At 41.1% G+C, this 9,216-nt stretch overlaps 2 long non-coding RNA genes across 4 annotated transcripts; both read left to right on the forward strand.

Annotated features, from left to right (window-relative positions):
• On the forward strand, positions 1-885 carry LOC129749927 (uncharacterized). 2 transcript variants are annotated; one of them, XR_008738219.1, is made up of 4 exons: positions 1-169; positions 250-359; positions 416-521; positions 581-885. It is a non-coding gene; the product is annotated as an uncharacterized LOC129749927 (long non-coding RNA). The 2 variants fall into 2 exon arrangements; XR_008738218.1 differs by having other exon boundaries at positions 1-359.
• A 6,685-nt stretch (positions 886-7,570) lies between these two features.
• LOC129749928 (uncharacterized) lies at positions 7,571-8,425 on the forward strand. Of its 2 annotated transcripts, XR_008738221.1 has the most exons (4): positions 7,571-7,675; positions 7,756-7,865; positions 7,922-8,027; positions 8,087-8,425. It is a non-coding gene; the product is annotated as an uncharacterized LOC129749928 (long non-coding RNA). The 2 variants fall into 2 exon arrangements; XR_008738220.1 differs by having other exon boundaries at positions 7,624-7,865.
• Positions 8,426-9,216: the final 791 nt, after the last annotated feature.

Consider the following 9,216-nt stretch of genomic DNA (forward strand, 5'->3'; position numbering starts at 1 on the left):
GAGGGCAAAGCGAGAAAGGAAAACTCGTTTGTAAAATTGCTGCATCATTGCTGTCGTGTTTGTTGCCGTTGCTACGAGTGTGTTGCTGTTTCCTGAACTGGATTATTGAACTGGTAGTTTCCCAGAGCGGGGTCAAAAGTCGTCGCATTGATAGCCGTTCTGTAGGAAGGTTAGTAGCATTCAAATACGCTGCACGGAAGAAAGTTGTGGATCAACTAACAGCCGAACATTGTTTCTGTCCCCAAACAGTGCGCCGTAAAAGTTCATCCAAAAAACCCGTCAGGAGAATCAGCACTGAACCCGGAGGAAACACGCAGGAGGCATCTACCGATTAGATCTGCCGAACAGTTTTAGAACGGGTAAATATGAAATGATAAACAAAAAACAACATTCCTCATACGAGCCCCTATTATAGAGAGCCGACATCCTGTGCAAAACGGTTCTAGTTCACTGTAGGTGATTGGGAGGTTTCACAGAGCAACCGAAGAAGCAATCTTAACGGTACCCTGACCCCAAATAGGGTGAGTACGGCAACACGATTGAAAAAGGCAATTGGGCTGATTGAACGTGTTTATTATAGGGTTTTTATTGGGAGCTGAAAACCGACGCTGCCTGGAGTCAGTCTTTTTTCCGGAGCTGAAAATTGTATCGTCCGAAAACTGGGGCCGACTCCTTCCGGAAGCTGATGCTGGATGTCATGCCTGCCGCCAGTGGTGCTCAACGGTTGCTGGTCATCTGATGACATTAAGGTCGATGCATGTAAGGAAGACGTGAAGAAGAAAAAGAAACAAAGTAAGTACTAGCGCTAGTCAGAAGAAAAAGAAGAAGCTTAAGTAAAGCAAGAAGAAAATAAGAAGCAGGCGAGCAGGAAGAAGAAGCAGCGACAAGAAAGAAGAAGAGAAGAGGCGGAATGGAAGAAAAAGAGTAGGAGCGGAATGGAAGAAGAAGAAGAAGAGCAGAGCAGAATGGAAGAAGAGGATGATGAGCGAGAAGAAAAGAAGAAGAACGAAAGGATATGCGGTCTGGGAAAATAAGCAGAATTAAGTCATGATAAAAAGCAAAATAGATAATAAGCAACAAATTTGTTTTGGTTTTGTTTTGTGGCGTATTTTTAAGTATGTTTTTGTGATTCGTGTTTCCTCCCCCATTGCTAGCCGGGAGTGAAGCTAAAGAACTTCAACATTGGCGCCCAACTAAAAAACCCATGAAATTATGCTACCGCAAAATTATTTTAAGACTTTTGGATTGTTGATCTTAGTTTAGTCTTAAGATTTATGTTTTGTTTTGGTGATTTATGCTTAGTGTTGTTATTTGTGGATTTGATTTTAGTTGTTTTTGCTCATCAATACCCACTTAAAGTTAACTTTTTTAGACTTAGCATACATTTTTGTAGTTCAACAAGAAATTAAATCTTTATGGGATGAGAAAATATCTCGTAATGACAAAAATGATTCGACCAGGGGAAATAGATTGATTTCCTCGAAAATTAAATTCCAGCTATGACACAGATCTATCTATATTTGTGTACCACAACGCTTAATGCTCCCAAAACACCGTTTGCCGATCGGGAAAAAATCGTGCCACCTACGAGTGCAGTTAGCAAGTTCATTTCTTGCCATCGCCTCGTATCACTCCAGCTATGACCATTACCACAGGTAATCAACAAAGGTAGTCCTTATCACCAAAACACGCGTCGCGGAAACCCAAAACGACACCGAACCGGATTAGAGCTGATATGCGTCTTCGCCGAAGGGATGAGGCCTCCCCGTCGCGGAAGCACGTAACATTCGCTGCTCAACATCTCCACGAGTCACTGCAGCATGAGAACCCCGACAACGTAGGAGAAAACCGGAAGCAGAATAGTGGTGAGACAGAAGTTAACTTGGACATGCTTCTCAGTAAAAGGAGGTCAACGTTTGGACAACGCAAACCACACTACCGATCAAGTCCATTTCGGCGATTTCTCGCCAATTTTCGTCTGAGTGTCAATATGTGCACTGTTGTACACTCAACGACCACGAATCGCGACAACAATGCCACCATAGGCCTATTTGAAGGCTTGCCGTTAGTAAGATCGAGAGAAACTTACCGTGCTAAAGCGCGCTTGCACGCCGTTACTGGATCGTGACAAACCAGAAACCTACCGTTACAGCCCACAGGCTCTCCCGTTTACCAGAGCGAGAGAAACTGGTCGTATTATGCCGCGCGCTGATACGCCGTTGCCAGAACGAGACAAACTGTGCAAAGCAGTTATGAACAACCAGTGAAACTCCAATCCTGTTGACAATCTCCACTAATAGAGTTCCGTTAGCCGATCGTGACAAATCGAGCGCATCTGGTGAGCATTCCGTACTAGAGTCATCGTACCCAACTATGTCATTTTAGTCCCAAATTAATGTCGTATCGTCAATATGTTGCAGTGTAATCTGAGGATCGCCATGAAATAACCGATCAAAAGTAACGCGAATTGGGAGCGCGGTAAAACTCCTCTTCTGGGCTCATGGCGAGGTTGGTTGGTAATGCTTCCTTACTCAGCACACTGTAACCATTTTAACCATCACCAAAACAGTTTGATTTTAATTCGTTCAATGTTTGTTTGTTTGTTTGTTTGTTTATTGTTCCAGTAGAGTAAGAATACAATATTCTTTTCAATTACTACTTCCGATATACACAATTTGTCTTTCACGTTCACTTATTTTACTTTTAATTTTAATCCTATTCTATTTTATTTCCTATAACTAATTATTTTCACAGAGAGAATCCAACGCAGCTGCTAATTCTGGTGCTGTTTCCAGTAGTTCAGACATTCTCTTTTAAAAATGGCTTCTGATTGTATACGCTTAACATTTGGGGGTAATGAGTTGTAGTTGACAACACCTCTCACAAAAAGAGAATTTGCATACAAAGTGGTCCTATTAGTAGGCACAACGTAATTGCGCAAACGGCTTCCTTGAGCGCATATGAGCTTTTCAAATAGTGCGGGGGGATAACGAGTCGAACCAAGCTTACGCATAAACATGCACGTTCTGAATGCATAGAAATTTTTCATAGAACATCCAATGAGATTGCTTTGTAGATGACTTACTCGATCGTATCGGTTTAGGCCATAGACATATCGCACGCAACAATTTAATGCAACATTCAGTCTATTCAGTGCACCAGAACTAGGGCGAACATGGAGTGCATCACCAAACATAAAATGTGGGAGGATCAAGGCTTTAAATAAACAGATTTTCGTATTGGTTGGTGCGGAGTATGTACTTCTGTAAAGATTGCGCAAACAGCCGTAAATTTTTCCACATTGTTGCATGATCAGATCGTCCCACAATAAATTTTCGTTAAAAATATATCCAAGATTGTTCGCAGTTTTGCTCCAGTGGATTTGCTCATCGTTGATAAAGACATTGGGGAGAGAACCATGGACAGCTTGCCTTCTAGATTTGGTTATATACAGTGCCTTGCTTTTGGTATGGTTCACTAGTAGTCCATTTCTCAAACACCACGCAGCAACTCTTGCTAGATCTTCGTTGACCAGCCTGACAAGTTCATTTGAGTTACGATTCCGATCGACAGCATAGAGCTGGACATCATCAGCATATAGTTGGATAGCACAATGTTTCAATTCAAGGGGCAAGTCGTTAATGTAACACGTAAAAAGAAGCGGCCCAAGAATGGAGCCTTGCGGAACGCCAGAGGTTACATGAGTACTCCGTGAGAATAATTCTCCGCAAAACACTGTTTGCATTCTATTCGTTAAGTACGATTCAATCAGCCGAGCAGCAGCGTTCGAAAAATGAAATTGTTCGACAAGCTTGTCACAAAGTTTTCTATGTAAAATAGTGTCAAAAGCCTTGCTAAAATCAAGCAAAAGTAACACGCCTGACATTTTTTATCCACTGCCGCTGCAAGTTCATCGTAAACACGAATTACTGCTGTTTTCACACTTTGACCTTTGCGGAAACCAGCTTGAGCATCTGTCAGCAAATTGTTGTTGTTTATGAATGTTGACATTTGATCCTTCATTATTTTTTCAAACGCTTTAGATAAAGCACAAAGTATGCTTATGGGTCTTAGATTTTCAAGTGTGTTCAGTTGAGGCTTTTTCTTCAAAGGTATAACTTTTGCATTTTTCCAGCAGTCAGGATAGATAGATGTTCTTATGATCACATTAAACAGATGCGTCAAATGATGGGCAATTAACGGCAGCACAAGTTTAATCAACTTTATGGGTATGCGATCTAAACCTTCAGCATTCGATTTTATATCACAAACGGAGTTAACAACTTCCCACCATGCAACTGGCCGAAAACAGAAGTTGAATGGTGATGGCTCTGCAACAGCCCTAAACTGCCGATGACCACCATCTATTGAGTAGTTGGACGAAAACTTTTGGTTTACTACATCTGGATCAAAACTACACGCCTGCGTTGTTTTAATCTTACCAACACCAAGACTTTTCACGCGTTTCCATAGGACATTTGCCGGAACCTGATCGCCCAGGAATTGATGCAGGTGTTGTTTTTTTGTTCTGGTAATAAGAGAGTTAGTTTGGTTTCGTAGAGTTTTATATCTTCTTCGTTTAAAATCTTTCAAGTGTGGTGGAGCTCTACGCCAGTCGTTATATGCTAGGTTCCTCTCTAGTATAGCTTTTCGCACTGAGTGGTTGAACCAGCTATTTCCATTTTTTCGAGCGGAAGAAGTTCGTAAGGGCACAAAGTTTTCATGAATTAAGCCTAAAATCCTGTTAACGAAATGCAACATGTCATCTGGATTTTCCATTAGGTAAAAACTTTCCCAGCTAAGTGACTGTAAGGCGTTTTCGATACCGCTTGTATCAGGATTCTTATAGTCACGAAAAACGTTCACTACAGAGCTTTGTACTACGTTGAAATCTAACGAACCGAAAATTAGGTCATGTTGCGATAAACAGGAGAAACTAACTTGTCCAAAGCGAATAACTTTATTGCGTTGACTTGTCAGAAAAAGATCCAGCTGGGAACATCCGTTTTCGTGAAAAAATGTAGGTTCTTTATTAACTGTACAGATCGAAAAATTCTGGAGAACAGTTTCTAGGAGTGTGCGTTTTCTACTGTGTTGCAAAAGGTCAGTGTTAAAGTCTCCAATCAGAAAAATGTTTTCATACAATGTGGCAAGATCAGCAAGCTTCTGCTCCAGAAAAGGAGAGCAATCGTTATCCGGCGGATTATAAATAACAAACAGCAATATTTTATCAAATCTCAATTGGATTTCCAGAGCCAGACACTCAGTCTTGTCCACAGAATCGCGAGATAACTGTGTTTGAAACACTTGTTTCACGCGTAGATGCTCTTTCGAATAAACAATGATTCCACCCCCGCGCTTATAATTTCGATCGTTACGATGTATCGAGTATCCTAGAATCATAAGCTCACGCTGATTATTCTTTTTGGTAAGCCAAGATTCAGTAAAACAAGCAATTTCTACTTTAGATTCCACCAAGGCCAGGCGTAGCTCATCCAGTTTGTTAAAGTTACGTGCGCACAAACTTTGAGCATTTCCATGACAAATGTTCAACTTTCCAGGGACTAGAACAGCATTTAGAACAGCACCAGGAATATTAGCAAATGTAGTGTTAAAATTAGCAGGCATTTGTATGGGATTTTTTCTAATATTAATTATTTAATCTAGCTCCTTGTTTGAATTTCACAATATTGGTTATTATACACCACATCAATATAAAAAATTATCGGGAAAACTCGATTAAACAAAATCTTCACAATGTTACAGATAATCTATCAATTATACAATTTAAAAGTGAACAGATTTACAAAAATTGATTCAGTTCATTCTCGGTGTGAATGGGGATAGCATTACTATCAACCGTGCGTTTAACATGTACAACGCCAAGCTTGGAGAAAACGGTTGTCAGCTTACCAGACTTCTTCAAACGTAAAGCAGCGACCTTCACTCGACGAGCAGCAACCGGAAGATTCTCGTTGATGAATATCCTGTTGTCCGAATTCAGTCCCAGATGTTTTAGCTGGAGGTCACATTTCCGCAGATACGAATTGAAAAAATCGTCACGAGAATTCCTTAGCGCAAACTGAACAGCAATAAGACTTTTCTTTCCATCGTCACCAGACCCGGGCTTCAAGCGTCGAATGTCCACAGCCGGTATTTCGCAAGTGTTCCAGCCCAGGTATACGCAAATAGAATTGAAATAGTCTCGCAGGTTTTCGCCGTTTATTTGAGGGATTCCACTGATCACCAGATCGCTTCGGTAGTCCAGGTTGTCCACAGTACGTGAAATAACTTCCAGCCTTGTGCTGAATGAATTAAGTGTTGATTCATTCGCTCCAAACTTCAGATTGCAGTCATCCTTCAATGAGTTAATTTCCTCAGACACCGTTTTCAGTTTTTCATCCAGTTCAGCCTTAACAGAATCGATTTTATTGTTTATGTCACAACGCAAGTTTTCAATATTTCGGTTTGTTTCCGAAAACTGGTCAAGTAACATTTTCACAGCATAGTTGAGTGTTATCTCTTGCTGTTCGGGATCATCAGTTCTTAAACGTTTGTTTTGATGACTGTTTACCTTCGGTGATGATTTTCTGCAAGCCCCTGCGACTGACGCGTTAATGCTTACGGCTGGCGATGAGTTCCTGCAAGCCCCTGCGACTGACGTGTCGCTGTTTACAGCAGGCGGGGTTCTCATTAGTCCTCCTTTGCTAGCCATTTCGTGTTGGAGAAATCGGTGAAAAAACGGAAAATAAAATGGCTTCGAAAAATTCAGTCTCCGACGCGGTGAAAAAATTTTCGAAAACAGTGCCAAAAACGAGTGGTACCGGAGAAAAAAACGGCACAACAGACGACCGACTGCTTCGGATTGCGCTGGCGAGGCTTCCAGGGATTTCTTAGGGCTTATTCACTCCACTTTTAAGGTACGTATGTGCGAGAAAAAACTAACTTGACATCTCGCGACGTTGGATGTTTGCTATCCAATAATGCTATCCAATAAGTTGAACGTCTTTTTCTGTTAATTTATTTTAATTTGTTAGATCTAAGCCTTTTGTTTTTAACGGTTTGTGATCTGATGTTTATGTACCATTGTCACGTGATTTAGACTTAGAGATAAAACGCACATAGGGACCTGTTTTTTGCCAAACCTGGTTGGCGTATTGTTATGTTTTGTTGTGAAATGTTAGGGTAATATAACGTTTGAGATCTGGCGGGCTATAGGCCTGCGTTATTAGTGATTTGTGGTGCACGTTGTTGTTCGTGCGGAGGTCTGCTCCATCTTCGTTTCCATGTGCGTCTCTAGTCAGCTTCCTGTAATAAAAGAAGTTTTTTATAAATTTTTCATGAGCTCCTAGCCGTCGCTCATGAAAAATTTTTCCGTGACAATGGGGTTGTGTAGCATTTGAGTTTGTTTAACGTATTTGTTGCTAAATTATTATCTGCGTGTACCTGTCATTATCGCCCAGCTCTGTTTACAACTGCGAAATTGAAAGTAAACAAACCAAAGAAGAGGGCAAAGCGAGAAAGGAAAACTCGTTTGTAAAATTGCTGCATCATTGCTGTCGTGTTTGTTGCCGTTGCTACGAGTGTGTTGCTGTTTCCTGAACTGGTTTATTGAACTGGTAGTTTCCCAGAGCGGGGTCAAAAGTCGTCGCATTGATAGCCGTTCTGTAGGAAGGTTAGTAGCATTCAAATACGCTGCACGGAAGAAAGTTGTGGATCAACTAACAGCCGAACATTGTTTCTGTCCCCAAACAGTGCGCCGTAAAAGTTCATCCAAAAAACCCGTCAGGAGAATCAGCACTGAACCCGGAGGAAACACGCAGGAGGCATCTACCGATTAGATCTGCCGAACAGTTTTAGAACGGGTAAATATGAAATGATAAACAAAAAACAACATTCCTCATACGAGCCCCTATTATAGAGAGCCGACATCCTGTGCAAAACGGTTCTAGTTCACTGTAGGTGATTGGGAGGTTTCACAGAGCAACCGAAGAAGCAATCTTAACGGTACCCTGACCCCAAATAGGGTGAGTACGGCAACACGATTGAAAAAGGCAATTGGGCTGATTGAACGTGTTTATTATAGGGTTTTTATTGGGAGCTGAAAACCGACGCTGCCTGGAGTCAGTCTTTTTTCCGGAGCTGAAAATTGTATCGTCCGAAAACTGGGGCCGACTCCTTCCGGAAGCTGATGCTGGATGTCATGCCTGCCGCCAGTGGTGCTCAACGGTTGCTGGTCATCTGATGACATTAAGGTCGATGCATGTAAGGAAGACGTGAAGAAGAAAAAGAAACAAAGTAAGTACTAGCGCTAGTCAGAAGAAAAAGAAGAAGCTTAAGTAAAGCAAGAAGAAAATAAGAAGCAGGCGAGCAGGAAGAAGAAGCAGCGACAAGAAAGAAGAAGAGAAGAGGCGGAATGGAAGAAAAAGAGTAGGAGCGGAATGGAAGAAGAAGAAGAAGAGCAGAGCAGAATGGAAGAAGAGGATGATGAGCGAGAGGAAAAGAAGAAGAACGAAAGGATATGCGGTCTGGGAAAATAAGCAGAATTAAGTCATGATAAAAAGCAAAATAGATAATAAGCAACAAATTTGTTTTGGTTTTGTTTTGTGGCGTATTTTTAAGTATGTTTTTGTGATTCGTGTTTCCTCCCCCATTGCTAGCCGGGAGTGAAGCTAAAGAACTTCAACAGCACACATGGTTGTTTTTGAGGTTGATTGTCCCAAAACTGATAAGTGTTGGCGAAACAACCAACATAATATCACGAACACTACCAGCGGCAAATAGGACTATATTGTTGTCACCATCATTGCCTCATTAGGGCTGTCCCAACGCTAGATGCAAAACACGGTTTTCGACCACGCTAAAACAATCCGGCTGGCACCGATGTTGTAAATTGCTGTTTTAGCACAGTTATCGATTTCAAAATTCCCAACAGTTATACGCCTTTGTTCCAAATTCATGCAAGTTTGGAACAGGATTTCAAAATATACGACAGACCGATTTAGCTCACGGTGAGAAAATTTTAGCCAACAATGATTTCTTTCACACATGTTTGGGTAACATTGAGTGAGATAATAGTTTCTTTTTGAGATATTATTTGAATGTTTTTTTTTTCGCTTCAACCAGCCTATACGTTACATGAATTGAGAAAAGATGTTAATAAAAACCATATCAAGTATAAACAAGTATAAATAAATTAACCAGCTACTTGCGTTA

The sequence above is a fragment of the Uranotaenia lowii genome, chromosome 2 (genome assembly GCF_029784155.1).
Source record: "Uranotaenia lowii strain MFRU-FL chromosome 2, ASM2978415v1, whole genome shotgun sequence".
NCBI classification, from domain to species: domain Eukaryota; kingdom Metazoa; phylum Arthropoda; class Insecta; order Diptera; family Culicidae; genus Uranotaenia; species Uranotaenia lowii.